The 22,407-nt window shown below is 38.8% G+C and overlaps 1 protein-coding gene across 10 annotated transcripts in view; it reads right to left on the bottom strand.

Annotated features, from left to right (window-relative positions):
• The window catches only part of adgrb3 (adhesion G protein-coupled receptor B3), a 138,252-nt gene that overhangs the window by 96,636 nt on the left and 19,209 nt on the right, over positions 1-22,407 (bottom strand). The gene's annotated exons all lie outside the window — the stretch shown is intronic.

The following is a 22,407-nucleotide window of genomic DNA, read 5'->3' as shown; positions in this document are numbered from 1 at the left end:
TTTTGTTCTTCGATGTGGGAGGAAATAAAGCCCCTAAACCCAGCTTCTGAGCCTTTTTGGCTGTGATGACATTAAGGATGATTGAAGTGCATTATCTGGGCACACAATGGCTGCTGTCCATTCAGCTGTGCTCTGCAGAGCACTGAAATAGGAAGCTGGCAACACATTCACTGCAGAAGAACGCAGAGTTTTAAAGGCCCATGACACCCAAGCCCTCCAATAGCTTCGGCTGAATAGCCTGTCTGACCCATTGTCGACGAGTTCACGTTATTGTCGATGTACCTGTCTGATATGCAGTCAAAGCTCTCACGTCTTCTGCCTCTCAGCAAAAGTGCTCTAGAGCTTAAAAAAAGGAGGCGATTTAAACCATATCCCTTTCTTCAATTCACTGATGGTACCAGGCGAAGCGGTTAATTTGCAGAGAATAATCTGTCATGGCAATGGTGAGTATTCTACATAATGTCTCCCAGTTTATTGGGATCTTGCCTGGATGAATATGACAAAATGTACTCACAGTGTTTAAATTAATCAAAGTGCTAGGAATAACTCCTTATTCTGTGAGATGATGAATAAATGCGGCTGTGTGCTGCATGCATGAAATAATCAATACATACATTGCCGTCAGACTATAGCATCCAACATTTCCTCACATGAAGGCAGCCACTTGTTCATTCTGTACTTCTCACACAACAAACAAAGTGTGATCTGTTTGTGAGACCGAATGACAAAACCATTTCCTTCCACTTCCCTTGCACTTCTGAGAGCAGCCATAATGAGCTTTTCAATGCAAAATATAGAGACCCATGCATATATTTTTTTCCCACTCTAATCAGCAAAGAAAAAAAGCTGTCTTTTCATGCACTCTCTTGCTCTAATCTAATTAGAATTTATTAAACTATGCAAAAGTTCAAGGACATCAATAGCTACATTTTCCTCCACACAGAGTTGGCTACTTAGACAAAAAAAAACAAGGATAGAACACCAAATGGGTGAAGGAACCATTTAAGTCCTGACTATCCTTTCACCTCATTATGGCATTTAGAGGTACTGATGAATGCATATTTTCTGTATTTCCTCCTGATTTTTAAAACGGGCGGCTCTAAATGGTCACATAAATCAGCTATATTCAACCAGTAATTGAATCTCCAAGGACACAAGATGATATAAAAATAGAGGGTAATCAGAGGGCACAATGTACTTTTCTTTTATTTACCGAATTCTAGAGAACAGGGGGATAATGGCTGAATGATTTTCCATCTTTAACACCATCTACACATGTAATGCAACAGAACATGAAAAATAAAACCTCTGCATTTGAACAGACTAAAATTACATGCATAATAGATAATAAGAAAAGCTAGCATATGGACGGCTGCTTATGGTTAAAAATAACATTTCAGACTGAGCATTCTTAGCTGGTATTACATCATTACTGCATGGAAGCCCAACACAAAATATTCTAAGAGTAAAATGAAATTTGTCTAGTGAGTTCTGTTGACTGATTTTGAAGGTATTTCCCAGTTTACATTTTTAAAAATAATTGTGTGAGTTATATTTGCATACAGTATATCTGGGATTTGGCATTACTCCTGCCCTCTGCTGGTGCTGTACAACCTGATTTTTTGTCAATTTAAAACATATAAAAGCATAGAACATATTAAAAATGCATTTTCTGTGATCCTGCACCATGGGAGTACTCTATAATACAGATTATGTTTTATGGCAGGATGCAAACAACCAAGAACGTCAATGTAAAATCTCAAATCTGTACACTAATAACTACGAAAAGGGATACAAAATCAGAACTGAACAAATGAATGGCACCTTTACTGTCAGAAATATTTAATTAGCAGCACATGGGTCACATGACAGGGTGTAATTGGATTTTTAAAGTGCTTATTTTATGACTAAATCACTCACAGTCTTGGGTCTAGGTTGTATTGGGGAACTTTATGGTTGTTTGAATTATTAATAGCCTCAAATCATGTATATACCTTCAGGAAAACTATAAAAAATGTTAGCACTGTACCACTGCATAACTTGGAGCAAGTCTCAACACTGAAACCATTGTTTATTTTCTCCAGTTTTCTGCTTCGGAACATTTAGATCATGCAATCACACGTGCTTGGGGATATTTTTGGCCTTGTTTTTACTGCTTATTTGCTCTAAAGGACAACTTCCTGGCCATTTTGCACAGTATCTGATATGCTTCTGTGCAAATAATGGTAGAAAAGGAATCTTTGAAGCATTTTTTCCTTCGTGTCATTGTTTTTTTTAAATGTAAATTAAATAACATACTTAGCATGAACAGCTTCATCCACTGCTTAAGTTGTAATTACTGCCATCCCGACGTGATGAGGAGAATCACGAGTCTCTCGTTGTCAAGAGGAATAGGTCACTATGTGTCCTGTCATATCACTTGGCCTTTGTGCTGATCTTATATTATTTGTCGATTAACTGAAATTGACGCCTAGTTTAATATTCAATTTATTATTTAAGTCATTTATCAAGCAAAATGCCAAATATTTGTTGGTTCCAGTTTTGTGTATTTCAGGACTTGACATTGCCTTGTATTCTTGTAAGTGAAAATGGAGATTGGGACAGATAAGCAATCTAAAGACATTACCCTTTCATGACAGAAAAAGTTATGATGAACATTTGTTGCTGTAACTGATTAATTTGTTAATCGAGAGAATCTGCAAATTGATTCAAATTAAAAATAATTGTTTATCGCAGTGAGCTGACTTTGTTGTGACTATACATTCTATACTTGCTTTGTTAGTTCAGTTGAGTTCCAAGTAAAATATAGCCACGTCCAGAGCATTCACCACCAGATCATCCCATAAAAATGCTTACTAGCTTAATGCACCACTATAAGGCGAAGAAGATGCCACAATAGAAAACTTGATCGGACAAGTAACACAAAGGTGAGATTTATGCTTTATCTGAAGTGTTTTCAGAAAGTATTTTCCTGATTTTGCAGGGGGAAAGATTTTAGAGATGAGGACGAAGTGGTTGATTTTGCAAGCGTATGTCTGCTGAACCACCCCACCTCCGCACAGCTGCTTCCCGAAGCTTTTCTACAGGACCCTTCGGGGCTGTCTCATCCCCTGCGTGGGAGAACGGGGCGAAGTTAAATATTTGTTGTATACAGTTTGCACTGCAGTAAAACATCAATCTCACACACATTAACAACACTGCAATATGGGGCAAGCAAGCATCACTCAATACGATGTGAGCGAGTGCCATTTGAGGTTATGGGTAAAGTGTCAGATTACAGACAGACATGAATGAATGATTGATTGACTGACTGTCCAACTGATCAATGTGTTCATACCTCACATTTATTGGTTGCTGGCAGCAAAGAATATTTCCCTGTGCTTAGAACAACAGCATTGCAGTTGCTGAACTGATGGTCTTGAAATCACAGAGCCAGATTGACAGAGGTCTGATCCAAACAAAATGGGGCATCAATGGCAGCTGATTACCTTTCAGAGGAGGAAAGGTTGTTCACTTTCCCCGCCTTTGCATCAGTAACAGCAGCCTTGTAATAGAGTCCTGCCTTCTCTTCACTGTAGCTTCAGCTAGGCAATGTATTGAAATGTGATACTTGGATTTCCATCTCTATTGTGAGATATTCAGTTTGCTATTTATAGTGGAGAGTATAATCAACGCACCGTCATTTTTACCAAGATTATTTTGGTAGCATGTTACACTTCCAGTGAGGTTTTGACAGCACTGCATATGGCAAAGACTCTTGGGAGGTGTAGTGTTTTAATGCTGACAATATACTGATTGTAATGTGAGTATAAATATGTATAAACCGTATACAGTCTACTGCAGCCTACACCAAAATGCAAAATGCTATGCTGTCCTGTTTCATTGGGTTTTTTTCTGATGCTTAGTAGATCTAGTCTAACGGCTCCAACGCAGCTCTGGATCTCAGACCCACCATCCTAACCAGTTAGCTACCCAGCACAAGGCACATGTGCTCAGTCATACAAGACGTTCCCTTCTCTAGCATTTAATAGAACTATGAGATGTATCGCATTTCAGCATCATGCCTGACTTATTCTCCCAGACCCACGTGAGGTATAACAATAACAGTTTCACTATAACTCAGTGTCTGACATTTCTGAACCAAACAATAATTACTGTATATTGGAGATATATGTACATTAATGAATAGCTGAACTAGGATGCAACAATGCAAATGCTACTACAGATGTGTTTCTCCCCTTTAAGTTTCTGTACTAAAACAGTAACTTAAACCAGATTGCAAATTAAACATAAAAAAGTGTTTTAAATTCATAATAGGGCTACTTACATAACATTATTGATTTGTCTAGTCCCACAAGGCAAACATTTTATTGCTGGTTGTGGTTTGGCCCATTAAAAAGCAACACATTTCCACTTAGTGTCTACAGAGCCATTTTTCATGGTAACAATTAGCATTCCCTGCTGTTAATTTCCAGTGGCGTTCCTGTGGCAGACAGCAGTGACATTTAGACACACAGATGTACTTGCTGATACGTGTTTGTACAGTGGCAGTGACACTGATGTCTAAAATTTTGAAGACAAATATCACTTTTTTGGATGTGTAAATCAGTCAAGTCCATCCCTTTAAAGACAAACTTTTCATTAGCTTCAGACAGGCGTAGAATAAGACATGTCTATAACTGGCAGGGTCCCCAGCAGGAGTAATACTAAGTGAAGGTTAGTTTCCTAAAATACATAATTGAGAAACTGTCATGAACACTAAGGATAAATAAATAAAAATTACACTTTTTCTGACAACAAACAATTTATGTTATAATTACAGATTTATCGCTATGTGTATCACTAATGAAAATACAAATATTCAAAGCAAACATCGGCATTTCTGTAGTAATTTCTGCCCCTTTCTTCAGTGAGGATAATCATTTGTAAATAAACAGTATATATGTAGCATTTTATCTAATACATGCTGACATGTAAATAGCTAAAACTAATGAGCCCAGACACCCTCTCCATGACTATATTTATAAGTTAATGCAAAATGCAATACATTCATTTGATGTTAGCAATCAGCAATTCTGGTGTCTCTAGGCACCCCACAAAGACGGGAGACTGGATTCATTATATGACATTCTCAATAATTCATTACAAATGAGCCCTTCCTGTTTCTCCTTGTTTTAATGTCTCGGTCAACTGTGGCTCGACAGCTTGCATTGAGTGACCTCCTCCATGATCAACTTATGATTAACTGAGACCTCTCGCTTTGTGAAAACCACATTCTTACCACACACCAGAGACTGATACTTTCTTTCTCATCTTAAGCATTTGACACATGCAGCAGACGGAAGTAACTTCCAAGGGTAATCTCACAAGAGCACGAATCAGTTGGAGATTTTCTCTCATTATCTTCCCAATAGCAGACTGCAGTTATTCATGGCTGCAGCTTCATCCCTCACATTTTCTTTTCACTCATTCTCTGACGACTTTTTCCGGTTTCTCTTTGAGAATTAGACAATTAATTACATACACACCCCCGCCTTAGAAAAGTATGGTAAACTTTAAATTGTAAGATACTTTGGAGGACTATCATAGAAAATCTCTGAAGCTAAGTCAATGCATCACTCATTTCAAGAAGCAATATACATTATTACATCTATAAAATACATCTATTGACAGTGGACCTACACTTTCATGCAATTATGCTGATACTCCCCAGAGAGCTTTGTGCACATTATATAATGCTAAAAGTGTTCACTTTCTTGACCCATCAAAACATCATACAATCTATGTTAAATTAACCCTTCAAAGCATGACCCTCACTGTCATTACAATACATATATAATATTTTCCCTTATTGTCATGAGCATATTAGCATGTCATATACAGTGTGATGACACATACATGATAAGTGATGGGCCCTGGAGCACACCTCAATAAACAAGCAATTATAGAATATGCATAATGGCTAATGACATTGATAACGCAATACAGCGTTCTTTTGGGACCACTTAGGAAAAGTATTAAGTACCAGATTAGTTTGTAGATATTGCAGCTAGTATTTATTGTTTCGTGCGTGTTTTTGATTTGTTATGTATGCAGGTAATTGGTCATTAAAAGAAATGACACAGTAGGGAAAAAAAAGATTGAAAAAAGTTATCATCAAATTATTGACTCATCATCATTACAATACTGCAAGTAGTCTAAATAACTTTGCCCTTAAAAATGGAGACATGATGTGGTGCATAAATGCTTTTTTAGCTATGCAAGCTGGCTTTAGGGATGGCAATGTCTGTTGGTCCAACACTTTAGTCCAGAGAGAAATATCTGAACAACTATTGGATGGACTGGCTTGAATTTTCATCAGACATTCATGGTCTTCAGAAGATAAATCCATTTGATAATGGTGATCTATTTATTTTTCCTCTGGTGTCACCACCAAGTCAAATTTTCACATATCTTGTGAAGTATCACACCATTTACCAGATGAATCGGCATAGCATTTTGTGTAGACATTCAGGTTTTCTAATGACTTTGATCCCTCGACTATTGACCTAGTTTCCATGAAGTTGAAATTTGTGGTTTTGAGTGAAATGTCTAGAAAACCATTGGATGGATTGTCATGAAATCTAGTATAGACATTATTGGTCTCCCTAAATTTGGATTGTAAGTGGCCCTCCTAAGTCTTGCTCTTGTGCTGTAATAACACTAAAGCAAGCTTGATAACGGACAGAACCTCTGTCAACTTTCACCGGTCCTGTTATACTGTACATAGATATGCTATGAGTTAGGTTCGTCTTTGTTGAAAAGAAAAAACAAAAAATGTGGCTGAGAAACATGTTAAAGCAACACTCAAAACATTAAAGTGACGTTGAATAGTTTATGGTTGCAATGTGTTGTATAAAATCACATCTTAACTAAGCTAATTGGGTAGCTGTGGCTCCGGAGCAAGATACTCAGCTCCAAATTGCTCCCTATGGTAATGTCATCGGTGCGTGAGTGTTTCAAAACTCAATAGCAGGTGGCACCTTGTACAGTAGCTTCGGCCATCAGTGTGTGAATGTGTGTGTGAATGGGTGAATGGAACTAGTGGTGTGAAAGCACTTTGAGTGGTCAAACGACTAGAGAAGCACTATTCAAGTGAAGGTCCAGTTACCATCTAATGTTAACAAAAAAGTAGCTAACAAACAACCTAACATATAGCTATGTAAAGACCATCAATGTCTACCAGGTTTACTTCCTCTTTATATCCGTAGTAACATTCAGAAGAATTGGAAAAGGAGAGATAGGAAGTAATCCTTGGTGTAATTTGGTAAATGGAAAATGGACTGCATTTATATAGCTCTTATTTAAGTGACCACTCAAAGCACTTTACAATACAAGCACCATTCAGTCATTCACATACACAACCATGTGGCTGAGTCTACCATACAAGATACCACCTTCTCATTAAGTCGGTTCAGTATTTTGGCAAAGGACACTTTGTCATGCAGACTACTTGGGCCAGGGATCAAACCTCCAACCTTCGACTTGTTGGGCAGTTGGTCTTTCTCCTTCAATAAAGACAATGTCTAGCATCTCATCTTGAATATCCTTCCATTACAACTTGTATTCTTTGCTGTTGGCTTCTTGAATATATATTGCGTGACGACCAACTATCTAATTTACACTGTGGCACCTGGCTAAACAGAGCCAAAGTTGCTATGTTTCTTTTTGTCATGTTTCTCTGACCCACAGTAGTAATTAAGAAAGGTCAGACTTTGGATTGGGCAATGATTTTGGTGATCCGTTGACTTTTTAGCTAGCGTCATGATCATAATTTGGTCAATGACCAAATGCCTTCACTGTTTTTATTAGCGTAACATCAGCATGTTCAGCAGCATTGTAGTTGAGAGCATGTTTGCATGTTTATATGAGCATGTAGCTCAAAGCATAGCTGTGCCTACAGCCTTATAGGGCCCACAAGCATGCTGCAGACTCTTAATCTTGTTAATAAATGATAACAATTGCTTTTGTTGGATTCAGTTGATACAACAACAAATGATCAATAAAAAAAATATTAGACAATAAAAAACAAAGAACTATTGATCTCACCATATGGCTACAGAAGTATTTTTTTCTCCCAAAATTCTTAAACTTTCCTGCACTTACATGCTTTCTTATCCACCCCCCTCCTGCCTCTAACCCCACTAGAGTCAAGCCTTCTTTCTATTCAGAAGCGTCTCTGAGCGAGCAAGGGGAGGGCAAAGGAGATCGCAATGCCACAAGCAGCACAAAGTGCGGCTTCTGGAGTTAGAACAAGAAGACTTTTGTTTGCTAAGTCAGTGGGGTTCAGTGCTGTGATGTGTGCTAGATTTAGCTTCTGTCCCACAAAATGTCTGTGACTTAATGATTTAATGTGAGCAACCAAATCACCAATATTGTGAGCAGTTTCACACTTGAAATATAACATTGAGGTTTATAAACACTGCCAAGTGATAGTTTTTGTGAGTCTTCACTGCACTCATTTCAGTCCTCTGAGTCAGGGACGAGGCACATCTCTGGTTTGTTTGTGTGATATTGAGCTGGGTCAGTTCAGATTGTCTCGCATGTATCAGATGGGTACAGGTCCAAAATGAGCTAACCCGCGCATCACTTAAAAAAAACGGCTCCTTAATTAAATCTAAAAAAGCAGAGAAGTGAATTGCATGCCTAGCTTCTTGTTGCCAAGCAACCAAGTCAAGCAATGCGCATACCACTCTGTCTGTATAAAAGGCATGGTTAGGGGAATTGGGCTTCCTGTCCATTTCCAAGCCCTCTTTTTGGATATACCATATTCAATGACAAAGCAGTAAGAATGTGGACAGCAAATCAAGTCTAAGTGGGGTGTTTGAAATTCCTTTAATGAGAACTTGGCTCATTTAGAGGCATTATCGAGTCTCCTAAGTTGATGTGACTTGAATCCAAAGCAGTTGGCCAGTGGTGATGGTGAGGGCAGTAAATTCTCTGCAGGGTTTAAAAACAAGTGAACAGAGGAAGGGAGTGAGAGGCAAACAGGGGAAGATATTTGGGCTATTTTAGGTATTCTTTTGTCTGTAGTAAGGACAACACTAAAATAAGAGGAAAAAAAATACCAGAAAATATTTGTTTTTGTGTGCTGAGTTTCATTGTGTCTTTTTTTCTGAAATAAGGGATAGGAAACACTGTGACCTGAAAACAGGAAGACATTTATCAATATGTGCATAAAAAAGACAGATGAGGTCCTCCTTGGTTGAAAAATATTGACTACTCCCTCATGAAAAAGCTTTAAAAAGGTACTAATTCAGGTGCTAAAGTTTTTGGAAATGAGAAAAATAGCTGCACAAAGCATCTATATTGTCCTCATCTGTATTTTTTTTTTTTTAAATCTCTACAATAGTTAATTAAAATTAATTTTGCATGATGCAGTATAGCTTATCACTACTGGAGCACAGACCCTAAAAGCCCTGACTCATGCAGTATTATAAGAACAGTGTTTTAAAATACACAGCTGTCCCATTATGTGTACGAAAGTGGGCAGAATGCATCCGCCCCTACCAAGCCATCCACACTCACAACAAATATCCATCCCTATGTTTCTGTGCTTCTGCCTATGTGTCAAGTTCATTTCAGTTCAGCAGAGGGCGGGAAGCGCACAACAGTACCACCCACCTTTTTATGGCACTTGACAGCCCTCTGCATGACAGATAACCGAGACACAAAATGCATTTGAATAATGCAGGCGTTCTCGGCATGCTGCGATGCTGAAGCTAAGGTGATGGTCCAAAGGCACATAGACAGCAAAAGTCCAAATAATGCTGGAACACCTGCTTCACTACCCCTCGATAAAACAGGCTTTTAATGGGAGCTACTTTTATCACATTTTTAGAGGCCATGCAAGCGTATACAATGCTCTTTGCTAACAAGGGAACAAAGGGAAAGTGCTGACTTAAAACATGAGATTATTCAAATTTAGGATGAACACCGGGGTCACTGAAGCTGTCTGAGGTGACTGTTCCCTTGTTAACTAACCTATTTTTTTCTTTTCTTTTTATCTATTCTTATCTAAAGAGCAGTTGTCCCCCTCACTGTTTCATTTATTTATTTTGGGACTGAGCACCTGCCTCCTCTTAATTCTGCACACATACCGAGGTGGGTTGATGGCGGTTAGGGCAATCACTGCATTTTGAACTTTGTCACTGTCCTCTAAACAGAATACAGATACACAGCACCTAAAATACATTTTACGAGCTTAAGGTTTATTATACATTTCTGTACTCTACAGAGTACCTTCATTAAAACCATCTGACTCTAAAGATATGAGCTGTCAAGGGCTTTGCAGATCACCCAAAACCCTCCCCATGCCATTAATCTAAATTAATGCTCTGACAAATATGTCATAATATTGGGTGTGAAATATGATAAATGCTCACTGCAGCCCATCCATAATTGAGTCTCTTTAGCAAAATGGCAAAATTTCAAATTGTAGCGCTGGCGTGGCCCCTGAAAGCAACAAAGGTGACCTTATGCTATTGCTTTAAACAACCTACTAATAATGTAGAGTGCAGCTTATATACTTACTATACAGTAGGTGTGCACCACATACAAATTTGAACCTGAATTTACTCATGCGACAAGGTGTTCTTCCTGTGTAACTCATTAAAATAGAATAACACTGTAATTATATCAACAGATAATTAATATTCTAATACAGAAGGGAAAAAAGATAATATATATTATTGAGCTTTGTTTTCTATTGGGAATTAAATGAGCTATGACTACACTTACTGTACACAGAGCAGACTCACAGACCACACAGCAGCATGCATTATCATGGCCCAAATCATTTTGTCAACAAATTACTGGTTTAATGGTGCACAAGTTACAGATCTGCATCCAAAACAATATTTGGAAGAGAGTTCATGAATATTTTGTGGCAATCATAACTGCTTCAAATACATTTTGAATATGTTTTTGAGCAAAATGCTTGGAGAGGAAAGTCAGTATATGTTGTTGTTCAGAGGGGACATTAAAGATATGAGAATATGAATTGGGTCTGACGCCTTTTGGTGAGAGAAGAATTCTTCCAGCGTTGTGTGGATAAATATTCCTGCTCTCGCCAGCATCTGACAACATCACTGTTCTGCAAGAGGCATATTGAAAAATGGAAATGCATGCAGTCTGTATTTTCATCTCGTGTGAGCAACTATGAAATTTCAAAAGGAATCTCAAAGCTGCACGATACTTGCCTAACTGGTTCATTATATCTGTTTTCTCAGTTGTCTTCCAAGGTAAATGACATAAGGTATTGTACAGCCCCAGGTGCCAACCTCTAACTAGACTAGGGGGCACATTCACTTCACTCACTGGCCTTCCTGGTAATGAGGTGGAAGAGAGTGTCAGCCTATGGCCAGCTGGGAGGCACAGTCCACTGGTGAGTCAGACGAAGTGTAATAGGCAAAGCCAAGACATGAAGGGAGACTGCTGCAGTCAGACTGATGTCACAAGTGCTGGAGGACAAGCTAATAATAGGACATGTTTATGAAAATATCAAAATATAACATGCCATGGGGTGTCCTGGTTGCTCAGCAAGCGGGGGACATGCAGTGTAGTCTGATTTTCAATCTGGCTCACAACTCTTTTTTTTACATCTTAAACCCTCTCCTGGCCTCTTTCCTGTCACTTCTATGAACCAAACAGCCAAACATGTAACTTGTATACCAGATGTTATTCATTGCATACATAGATATGCTTGTCAGGTATGTTAATGCATGCTTAGATCTTATTTTTTTTATTGAGTATATGATATATAGAACTAAAGCTGGGCAACATACTTTGTATGATTTGAGCCCATTTTAGAAATGTTATTTTGTTCCAAGTCCTACCATACGAGTAGATTGTTTGCAATGTAAGCTTAAGCTCCCAATTTATTGCTTACACAGAGTGGTCTAGTCCTTAAGCTACGACCTAAGTGTTCATGCAGTTTGTGAACAATTGAAAATAAAACAGGCCGTCAGCCCTGCAGTTGTCAATAAAGACTTGTTTAAAAGTTCACAGGCAAGTAGAAGTTTGTCTGCAAGCAGAGATTTGTAATTGTACACCAGTATGGTTCACAATAATGCATTATTGTGGATGTTTCTCTTATTCATATTGGTTGTGATAGTAGGAGGAGAACACATAAAAAAGCAGGGTTTCCAACACATTCAATTTTTTGCGGTGGACAACCATGATTTAAACATCTGCCGTCCCAAACAGATTTTCTATACCTGGAGTTGGACAGTTCATTAGGAGCACTATTGGAATATATGTACTGTTTGGTTATTTAAAGCACCACACTGCTGGAGTGCAGAGTGCACTGTGGGGCAGTGATGGAGCAGTAGAATGGCTGTGAAAATGAAGCGCTTATTCAGCTGAGTCTTATAAAAGTCACTCCCTCTGCAGCAGCTGCTCCTCTCATCCATGATCTGATCTGATCAGCTCTGACTGGATCAACTGATCAGTTATCCACCCCGTGACTCAAACTCCTTAAATTGCTGCTGAGAAAAAAAATCAAGTTATATGTAGAACTCTGCCTCTGCTGTGTTCATGGACCTGCAAAAACATCATAATTTAGAGAGGGGACACAGATTGATAAAAATGGATGACACACACGCTCACAAGATTAATAAAAAAGGAAAGTTTGCCAACCTCCCCCCCCAGCTACCACCCCACATAGATTCTAATACTGTGGGAAATACGGACGACGCACTAAAGCTGTTGCTACAGCTTGTCCAACCTGGCTTCCAAATTTCCCTCCACATGATTCGTCGTGTTGCCATGGCACTTTCAGATACTTTGGTTGTCAGGTAGGCAAATCAACTCATGGCTCTGCTTCAATTGTGCAGGAGCCTGACAATAGCTCAGATGTCAGGAGATCATTCTAACGTCTATCGGCCAGTTGGGAGCAGTTGATTGGGCCGTGATCTGTCTTCACTTCCCCCTGCATATTAAACAACATATGAGACTTAACGAAAATGAAATTTGGTTAGACTCTAAAATGAGTAGTGTGTGTTATAAATCTAGTAAGAAATGGCTTCAAATCTGGGGCATCGGTGGCTCAGTGGATAGAGCGGGTGCCCCATGTATGGAGGCTGAGTCCGCCGCAGCGGTCGCGAGTTTGACTCCGACCTCGGCCCTTTGCTGCATGTTGTCCCCTCTCTCTCCCCCTTTCACACGTACACTCTGTTCTATCAAATAAAGGCCAAAAAAGCCCCAAAAATATCTTTAAAGAAAAAGAAATAGCCTCAAATCGTAAAATGTATGGCCTGCTTAAAATGGCAACAGATTTTCATGTTATTATTACTTGTTTCCATGGAGGTCGAAATCCAACATTTTAAATTGATATTTAAATTGATTGTAGCATGATTGTAGCTTTTTCTCATCAAGAAATTCCAACAAATAATATGTGAAATCAACATCAACAAAAGGCCTTAAATGTTGTACTGATAAAGCCGGCCTACAGTACAATGCCGTGCAGCATTCAGGCTTCACGCATGTTGGTTTCCACAATTATAGGCCAATTAATCAACTCAGACAACATCTACGCCATCATGAGCCAGCAAGCTGTAATCCAATGAATGGCGTTAGGAATGGATGGAAAAATAAATTACATCTGCTGAAGCATCAGCTGCACCGTGTCTGAATGGTTGTATCGTCACACTCTGGGTATTTTAGAACCAGAATATATGTTTAAAGAAGAGGAATGTAACACTTCTTGAGGTACATTTTTAACAAGATCATTGGTGCTTGTTATTTTTCATCATTAATCTGCTTTTGGGAAGGAGTGTTAAAATATGTGGCTTTATAATTTAGATCTTTGATCTGGTTTTCTCTCCCACTCCCACAGTGTTGCTGTGTAGACTTTAAAGGGCGAACTTTCCTCTGCTCTTGTCTATGAGCTCATTTTAGCAGATTCTAACACAGCGAGCCAAGGGATGATCAGAACTAGTACAAGCATAACAGACACCAAATTCCAGCTCCAGTGGGGGTATGCTAAACTCAAATGGGGGCATGATGTAATGTACCAATGCCCACGAGCCAATCTACTTTAAGTTTACCGTTTAAAACCTTTCATTAAAACCTGCCGCTGGTTCCTTTGCCAACCTTTAAATGTGAAAATATTTCAGTGATAGCTGAGTTATAGTTTCTGGACACACTGTCATTTTTTAATTCATTGCCATGAAAACTTCAGATCCTGCTAAGTAAGACTTTTTGTTAACATTTCTTAAGGTGATTATGGGGACCTTGAAGAATGAGACATAATCATACAGTAAAAGCAAACTGGCATCACTTCTAATGCATAGCAGCATTGAAAACAGACTGAAATTGCATTAGACTAAGTTGCTTTGGCAAACAGTTCACAATGCAACCTATTGTAGTAAGTGCTGTGGTTTGTGTGCAAAAAAAAGGCTGTGGCTTTTTTAGTGGAATTACAGCACAAATTAGCGCTGTGTTTTCTGTGAAGCTGGTGGTCCCCTAATGGTCCCAGTGTGAACAGGCATGCTTGTGATTTTGGCCAGAAATCAAGGAAACAGGTTGTATTCATTTCTCCTCTGTGCTTGATGCAAACTGTTTCTACATGGCACCAAATTTTCACAGTTTAAAAATTAAATACATGTATCTCTTCTCTATAGACAGTAAATATACATTTTTTTTAAAATCTCATGAGAAAATGGAGTACTAACATACCAAGGTAGTGACAGATTTGTGTGGGTGTTTACTCTGTTGAAGCCAACACTGACATTATCTGATGGGGTAGCGTTGTTTTTTTTTCTTGCCAATCCAAGGTCTTGAATAATTAAATGGAATCGGCATGCTCCTCTTTTTGTTAAAGAGAGGAGCTATTCTGACAGTCCCTGTTTGACAGGCTTTGCCCTACCCCAGGACGTGAGGGGCCTCCTAAACAAAGCCTCGGCTTTGTGCATTAAAAGCAGGGAGACACAGTCTAGACCAAATACCTCTTTCACACTAAGTTCACCGATGCCGTTCTGTCTTGAAAGGCAGACTCCAGCAGAAATCTCATTGCTTGCTTTAGATTCATCTGTCTGGCCAGCGCTGATGGCTTCAGTCCATCTGGGAATTCAGTCAGGCTCGGAGTTACGCACCTGACATGCTGCAAGAATGGACACAAACCAACACTCCCTCTGAGATCAAATTTGTTTTTTCACTGTTAATGTCCAAAATGCTGCAAGGCCAATAAATCAATGCTTTTTCAGACATACGCAAGAAGAAATTGATGGAGGGCATTTGTAGGACAGGCACAAATAAAAAACTGCCCAAACATCCAAATATGCTCTCTCCCTCAAGGACAAAAAATAGTGTTCCGTGATTTTCTCTGTGAACAAGTGTGGCCTCAGGGCGGAAACTATACACTGACATTTGTTCAGCGTGTTTTGTGCCCATATAAAGTAAACCACATGAGAGCCCTCTTAGCAGTTCCATGACATGGTTAGGAGATTGCAAAATGTATGATGTACAAAAAGTAAATGACATTCCCACATGGCGTTAGTGAGACAGAATCACGCAATTATAAGTTAATAACAGCTCAGAGAGAGATTTTTGAGGCCCCTTTGGTGAATCAGAGTGAGTAACTAATCACAAAACAAATCTGTGATCATGCATATTGTGGCATGATTATCTAATTCTACTCTTGGTCGTCCCACTAAATCAAGAAATTAATCCCTTTTATTATTGTAATCAACCAATCAGTTAAATGTCTTAAAATCAGTTGCTTCGCTGAATATGTGTCTGAGCCGCCTTCTTTTCCAGCACAGCCAACATAGTTAGAATGTAAAATATAGCATATAGCCTATATACTGCAGTGTTTCAAACCACAACCTACGACAGCTGACTGCTGTGTCTGCACCTCTCTAGATGTGATGTTCATGTGTTTCTGTGTTCGACAGTATCACCACTTTGATAATGATCCACCCAGTAACATCCACACTTCTACTTGTCCACTTTGTCAAAATAACTCCTGGCTCAATATCTGAATTGTCAAATACATTTGTGAGTGGTTCGCTGAGCTCAGCGGGACCCTAAGGAAAATTTCCGATGTAATTGAATCACAGTATTACCTCAGAAAGTGCAAGCGATAGAGAGGCAAATACGGGGAAAATCCGGTCCACGGAGGCTATAGTGGCCTATATCCAACAGTTCGCTCATTGCATTTGTTTTTAACTCAGTATTTTTTTTTTTACATGTAATACATGAGCTGATTTCACAAAGCTATATTTATCTGAAGGGTCTCATGCTTTAAGTGTTTGGTTGGGCCTCAATGGCAGTAAGTCAATGCAACACTTACATTAAACATCAACATTTGTCTTAATTACACCTACGGGTGACAAATGATTAGAAAATCCAAAACATAGCATCTCAGTAAGGCATTGGGCCAACAGGTGTCTTCAGACAGTGTGGCTTAGCATTGATTCTGCATGTCCCTGGAACTCTACTGGAGGGATGAACACCATTCATCCAAAAAATATCCCCTCATCTGGTGTTTTGATGTTGGTAGATGTTGGTACCGTCTAACACGTCAGTCCAAAATCTGAATTTAAAAAAAGAAAGAATGAACTGGGCCTGCTTAGCATTTTTATACGTGCCCCTGAGCATAACTGGATGTTAATTACTTAATTGTACCATTTGTGCACCTGTGAGGAAGCATTTGCATTTATCTTCCTCCACTCATTTATCCAGGTTTTTCCTTTAATTTGTCACAGTTCTATGTGAGCCCTTGCATGTCATCTTGGTCTGAGCTGCACAATATGAAGTTACTATTTGTGTCTCTGTGTGTGGCCATGTAAGCATGCATACACCCATGTGGATGTGCCATGAATAATGCACTAAAAGGAGACCACATTCTTCATGTAAGATGTACCTATATAAGGCTGCAACTGACAATTCGTATTAAGTCTTTCTTAATTTTCATGTATTTAGTCTATTTAGTTTACGACAGTGCAAGTTGACACCTTACAACCCTACAACCAGCAATCTGAAATCTCAAGATATTAAATTTTCACTGATTAAAGACAGGAAAAGCAGTAAATCACATTAGAGAATCTGGTATCAAAAGGTTTTTGTTTTTTTTACTTTACACATAACTGCAATGATTAATCAGCTATCAAAGTTGTTCAGGGTAAGGCATTGATTTCATTGACCTAAAAATAAGGCCTTAGTTGGCACTGAAATGTCTTCAAATCATGTCTTGAAATCAAGCTTTCAAAAGTTGTAAAAATGCTAAAACATTAGATGTAGGAGTTTTTTTAATCTTCTTTTATTCTGCGATTGCATCATGGAATCTCAAAATAATTGGTAACATCTATTAAAAAAAAATAATTTCCCAAATGCCTCTAGCAAAAATGTCACCACATCAGGATAACACTTATATTCTGTTTCTGGCCAGGATGCTCAGAGCAGATGCCTGCTAGCTAGCTGTTTCTGTACCTTTGACAATATGGACTTTGCGGGATGGCTGAAAATGGTATAAGGCTCTGCATACATGGTGTACTTTATGCAAAACATTTTTCAAACTAGGCACGATGGGAACAAAGGCAGTGGAATCCCACATGCAGAGTGAGAAACACAAAATCTACAAAGATAAACACCAGATATTTTCCAGTTTTTTCCCCTGTCTGCCAAACCTCAAAAAAGTACTCTTTAATGTTGTAATTATAATTTGTGAAAAAATGTTTCTAGCCCTAAGCAATTGATGTTGGTTTGTGTTTTTTTTATCGTTTGGTATTAAATTTGATTCTAAATGGCATTACAAAAAGCCTTATATAGTCGTGTATCTAACTTACTTAAAGCTTAAGACCAGACTCAGTCTTCTTAAAGGAGCCCTCCCCACTTCAAACTTGTAAAAAAAGGTCTCAGACAAAACAGTATAGCCTTAATGTAAAAAACTAAAATTTAGGCTGAAAATCTCATTTCTATGCAGGACCCTCTCTTTCGTAGTGAGAAGCTGATTGAGAAAATAGGTTGTCAGACCGTATAAATATTCTATTGATCCAACTCTATCTTGTTTTTCGGCTTCTTCTTTTAACTAGCAGTGGTGCTGTGGGGATACACCCACCAATAATCTGTAACTCATTAACATCTCTGGTCTACTCTTTACTGCTGCTCCAGCAACATATGTCACAGCTAATATAGCTCTAAGAAAGACACTTCCAATCAGCAATCTGTAAGATGTGCAAATTATAAGAGTGCAAAGCAGACTAGAGGGAAGGTACTGCAGTGGCAAATGGAGGGTGAAATTCACCTTATGGGCTAAACAGTGAGGCCTCATGGATGGAGACTTACCATAATAGGGTCACGCAGAAATGGACACTTTGGAACATGCTTCTGTGATAAGCACTTACATTAGAATGAACAATCTCTGCATCCACCCACTGACCCTGACCTGTGAGGCTTATTGTAATGCCACAGTCTGCTCAGGATGCAGATAACAAAATCAGTGTCTTCAGCCAGTATTTTTCATTTGTCTCTCAGGTCAAAGATATGAGGCAGCACTGACCTTAAAGCTGTTGATTACACTTTACAGTCACAAAGCTAAGGTGAAATCTGTAATTTCCAATGTGAAAGTAGCAGACAAAAGGGGACACAATAAGCCTCTGTGTTAGTATGAAAATATATTCAGGCCTTATCGCTTATCTGGAGCCACTCGGAAAAAATGTCAACGCTGCATCTCTTGACACCCACAAAGAACAATGTTTACAAAATCCTTTGATTCCCCCCACCCCCCCGCAATTCTGTATGTGTACATTCAGTCTGCCAAATGGCAAAATATTCTCTCACTCTTGCTGCTAATCCCCTACTTTGCATCCTTCCTCTAACTGTCACCTCACATCATAGAAGAAAGCTGCAATTATTGCACTTCACTAACTGTTGAGACAACATCACAACAGTCGGGCCTTGGACACCGCTGAGCTTGATGGTTTGGCAAGATGGTCTGAGGAGCAGAGCTCTTTAACTGGAGGATCTCAAAGCTCCAAAGCACCTGCTAAATGATAGCTTTAGATCGCAGCGTGAGAGCACTGGAGGGCTTAAACATTTTCATATAAATGTGCCACTAGAAAGGTAAACCCACAGAGCAGTTCCAGGTGTTGGGGCCTAAAGAAAGCTGAAATGCCTCCATCAAGGCTTAGCAGGCCTGCGGTGGCAGTAATTGTAATGTCACACATTTTTTGGGCTTATGGTTATGGACACTCTAAAAGTGAATGGGCACTTTGTTGCAAAAATGGACACTTTGTTATGCAATTTTCAAACAGTAAAATTACACAAGCAAAATTCCGATACACCCCTTGCCCCTACCACTTAGCCCGTATCCCTTTCTGCGTCTGTACATTTAGGGGTAGGGTGTCCTGATCCTTGTTGGACAGACTACGGCAAAGTGCATGGGCTATGTGGCCCCCCAAAGGTTTTCCAGAGGCACATTTCAAACCAAGTGTTATGTGAAATCATTGGCAAGATGGCTGGAAGAGCAACTGAAGAAAGCTACAAACATATTTGTTATACTTTGTTATATTTATAAATTAGGACAATGACAGTATTATCTTAGTTGTATGTAGTTTCAATGTATTATTGTCATTTTCTTTATAACCATCATAATGAAAGAAATTGCTAGATGTCTTGAACTAGCTAGCTAGCTGATGTTACATTGCTATTATCAACGTAAACTTGGCAGTCCCACATTTTGACATTTTTCTATGTGGCATTTACCCCCTTTGATAGCATATGATGCCCAAAATTTAACTTAAGTCCAGCTGCAAAGTTGCTTTACTTGCTACCGCTGCTATATTATTTGTGCAGACAAGGCCCCCAGGAACTGCGCTGGGTTTTGAAGCCAATTTTTGTCATGGCCAAACAGTGGAATTACAACTCCCAATCCATGGCGTGATGCCATGAGACCCCATTTTTTTGTTTCCTATAGATCTACATGGTGAAAGAGAGGTCTGTAAATCAGTGGATCATTTTTAGCACAATAACCCCCATGAAATCGCTTGTTCCACTGTCAGAGCTTGATCTAGAAGAACCGCAAGGTTAAATAATTTTATCCCCATTCAAGTATGTGGAGCACTAAACCGAAAGTAGCCACTTTAACTCAAGTCCCTAATGCACTTGTTCTATGGGCCCAATGATGGGGATGCAGCATCAATTATTTGGGTAAATTTACACACGACAGTTGAACGATTTTGGCTTACGTGCCACTGAGCAACCTTCATAGAAATAAACTGGACCCAACCTTCAGCACTGTATTCAGTTGTCTTGGTACATCCTTGGTGCAGACTGGCACGGTGGGAGCACAGGTTCCAAATGTTAGCCTACAGAATATCGTTAATGGTAATGAAGCGGCCTTCTCTTTCGCCAGTGTCATGACAACTGCAAAAGTACACCTGTATTTTATATTCCTCCGTAGAAGACAGCGTATTTGCAAAGTCCAGCTACTCTTGTCGTGATGTTTAAATAAACACCAGCTAATCTATGATGTTTCAAGGTGTTAAAGGGTTGTCCCATTTCATAGCGAAAATTTTGAACAACTCCCCCTTGTAAATCATTTCTGAGGGGCAAGGTGGCACTTAAAAACAAGTGGCAGGTTTAAAAATACAGGATTCCAATGGGCCTTAAATTTAATTATATTTGTTTTTTATAAATGGATTTTATCCAGTATGTGAAACAAATAGCTAAATTCGTGTCAAATAACTGCCCCTAGCAATAGTCATAATTAATGCTAAAAGTATTTTACCTGGATTTTCCTTCATTCTCAAAAGTAGAGGATTTTTCCTTAGTTTGTATTAACAGCATACATTAATCAGCTTTGGTAAATAAGTTGCTATCTCTAATTGTTCCCCAATTAGCCTGCATCACATAAATTATGGAACTAATCAGTTTGGTTGCTCATGCAAATGAAGACTTTGGCTACTACTGGGAGTTTTACAGTACATCTTAATCAGGGTAAGGAGAAAGGTCCAACCTCTGCCCCTCCTTATTAACTCCACCACTAATGTACATGTGCAGTAGCAAGCACACACTTCCCCTCAATCTTTGCCCCAATCATCATGTAGAAATATCACAGAAAACAAAAACTGAGAATTAGTTCACAGTATGACCCAAAGCATATAAACAAAAGCTTATTTTGGCAGGGGAATTTTGATTTGAAGCGTTGGAGTTTTGCCTCAAAGAAAATTTAATTTGTGTTGTCTGTTCCGCTGTTTTTTTTTTTCATATACTGAGGCAAAACTGCAACATTCAGTAAAATTTGATGTTTGCTGCAGCCTGACATGGGCAAAAAGAGTGTTCATGTTCACAGTATTACACTGCATCAACACACCTACACTTCCCTCTGTACGATAAGTGTGTTCTCATAAAAAAAGCCCTCTGCAAAGTCAATTTACGTTTCATTTCAACAGGTTTTGACATAACTGCAGGGTCACCTTTACTATTCATTATAGGGGCAGCATTTGCTTTATTAGGAGAGTGCTGGCTTGTATATAGCAACTGTGGATCCTTCAGTTTGAACAATGATTAAAGAGAGACTGTACAGTATGGCATCACTGTCTCTGAATGCATGATCCATTTGCAGCAATGGTTTCCATGGATACCGGCATTCTTAGAGACATTTGCACTCACGGAAATGAGGGTTTGCTTATTATTGCCTTTTTCAAAATACATTCACAAGATTGAAATTTTACACTTAAATGTGCCGTACAAATGAAGTCAAATAAAGCTCAAACTTTTTGTCGTGATAACAATTTTTCTCTATATGTTTTCTACCTTGACAAAGCTCAGTGATTCACTTATTTTTTAGATGAAATCTTTAATTCGCAGTAAAATTACTACAACCCCAGTTTACTGAAAAAATTGTTCATCTTCGCTGCTGCAATAACAGCAGCAATAATAACTGTCTATCAATGCAAAAACAAGATTTGGAAAGAGTGAATCAATAAACCAGTATGATTTAACTTCATTATTCCCCCTCTACTGTGGCATGAGTGATGGTAGCATCTCAAATAGGACAGCATCAAATATAGATGCTTCAATAATAAATTCATAAACCTGTGAATCTAAATGTTTTGCTCATAAACCAAAACTGTGATGCAGTATTTCTTTCTTTTTTTTGCAGCTACATTAGAGATTCTATTTTATTGCAGAGATCCAAAAAGTATTCAGGCAGATTCAGGCAGTGCAAAATAGTTTTGTGTATGAGTAAGAGACCATATGACCAGTTGACGCACAAGGATGGCCATCAAGTGATGGCCTCCAGCCATCATTTCTGCATTGATACATTTTACAGAAAAGCAGGGAGATGGCCTTTAAAGGACGAATACTGATACTGAATCTCTTTTAGAATTTAAAATACGCTTGCTGTAGATTTGGCTTTCA

Source organism: Plectropomus leopardus, chromosome 13 (genome assembly GCF_026936395.1).
Source record: "Plectropomus leopardus strain MGB_pleo_1.0 chromosome 13, ASM2693639v1, whole genome shotgun sequence".
NCBI classification, from domain to species: domain Eukaryota; kingdom Metazoa; phylum Chordata; class Actinopteri; order Perciformes; family Serranidae; genus Plectropomus; species Plectropomus leopardus.
The sequence above is the reverse complement of the archived record's forward strand: the minus strand, read 5'-3'. Positions and strand labels throughout refer to the sequence as shown.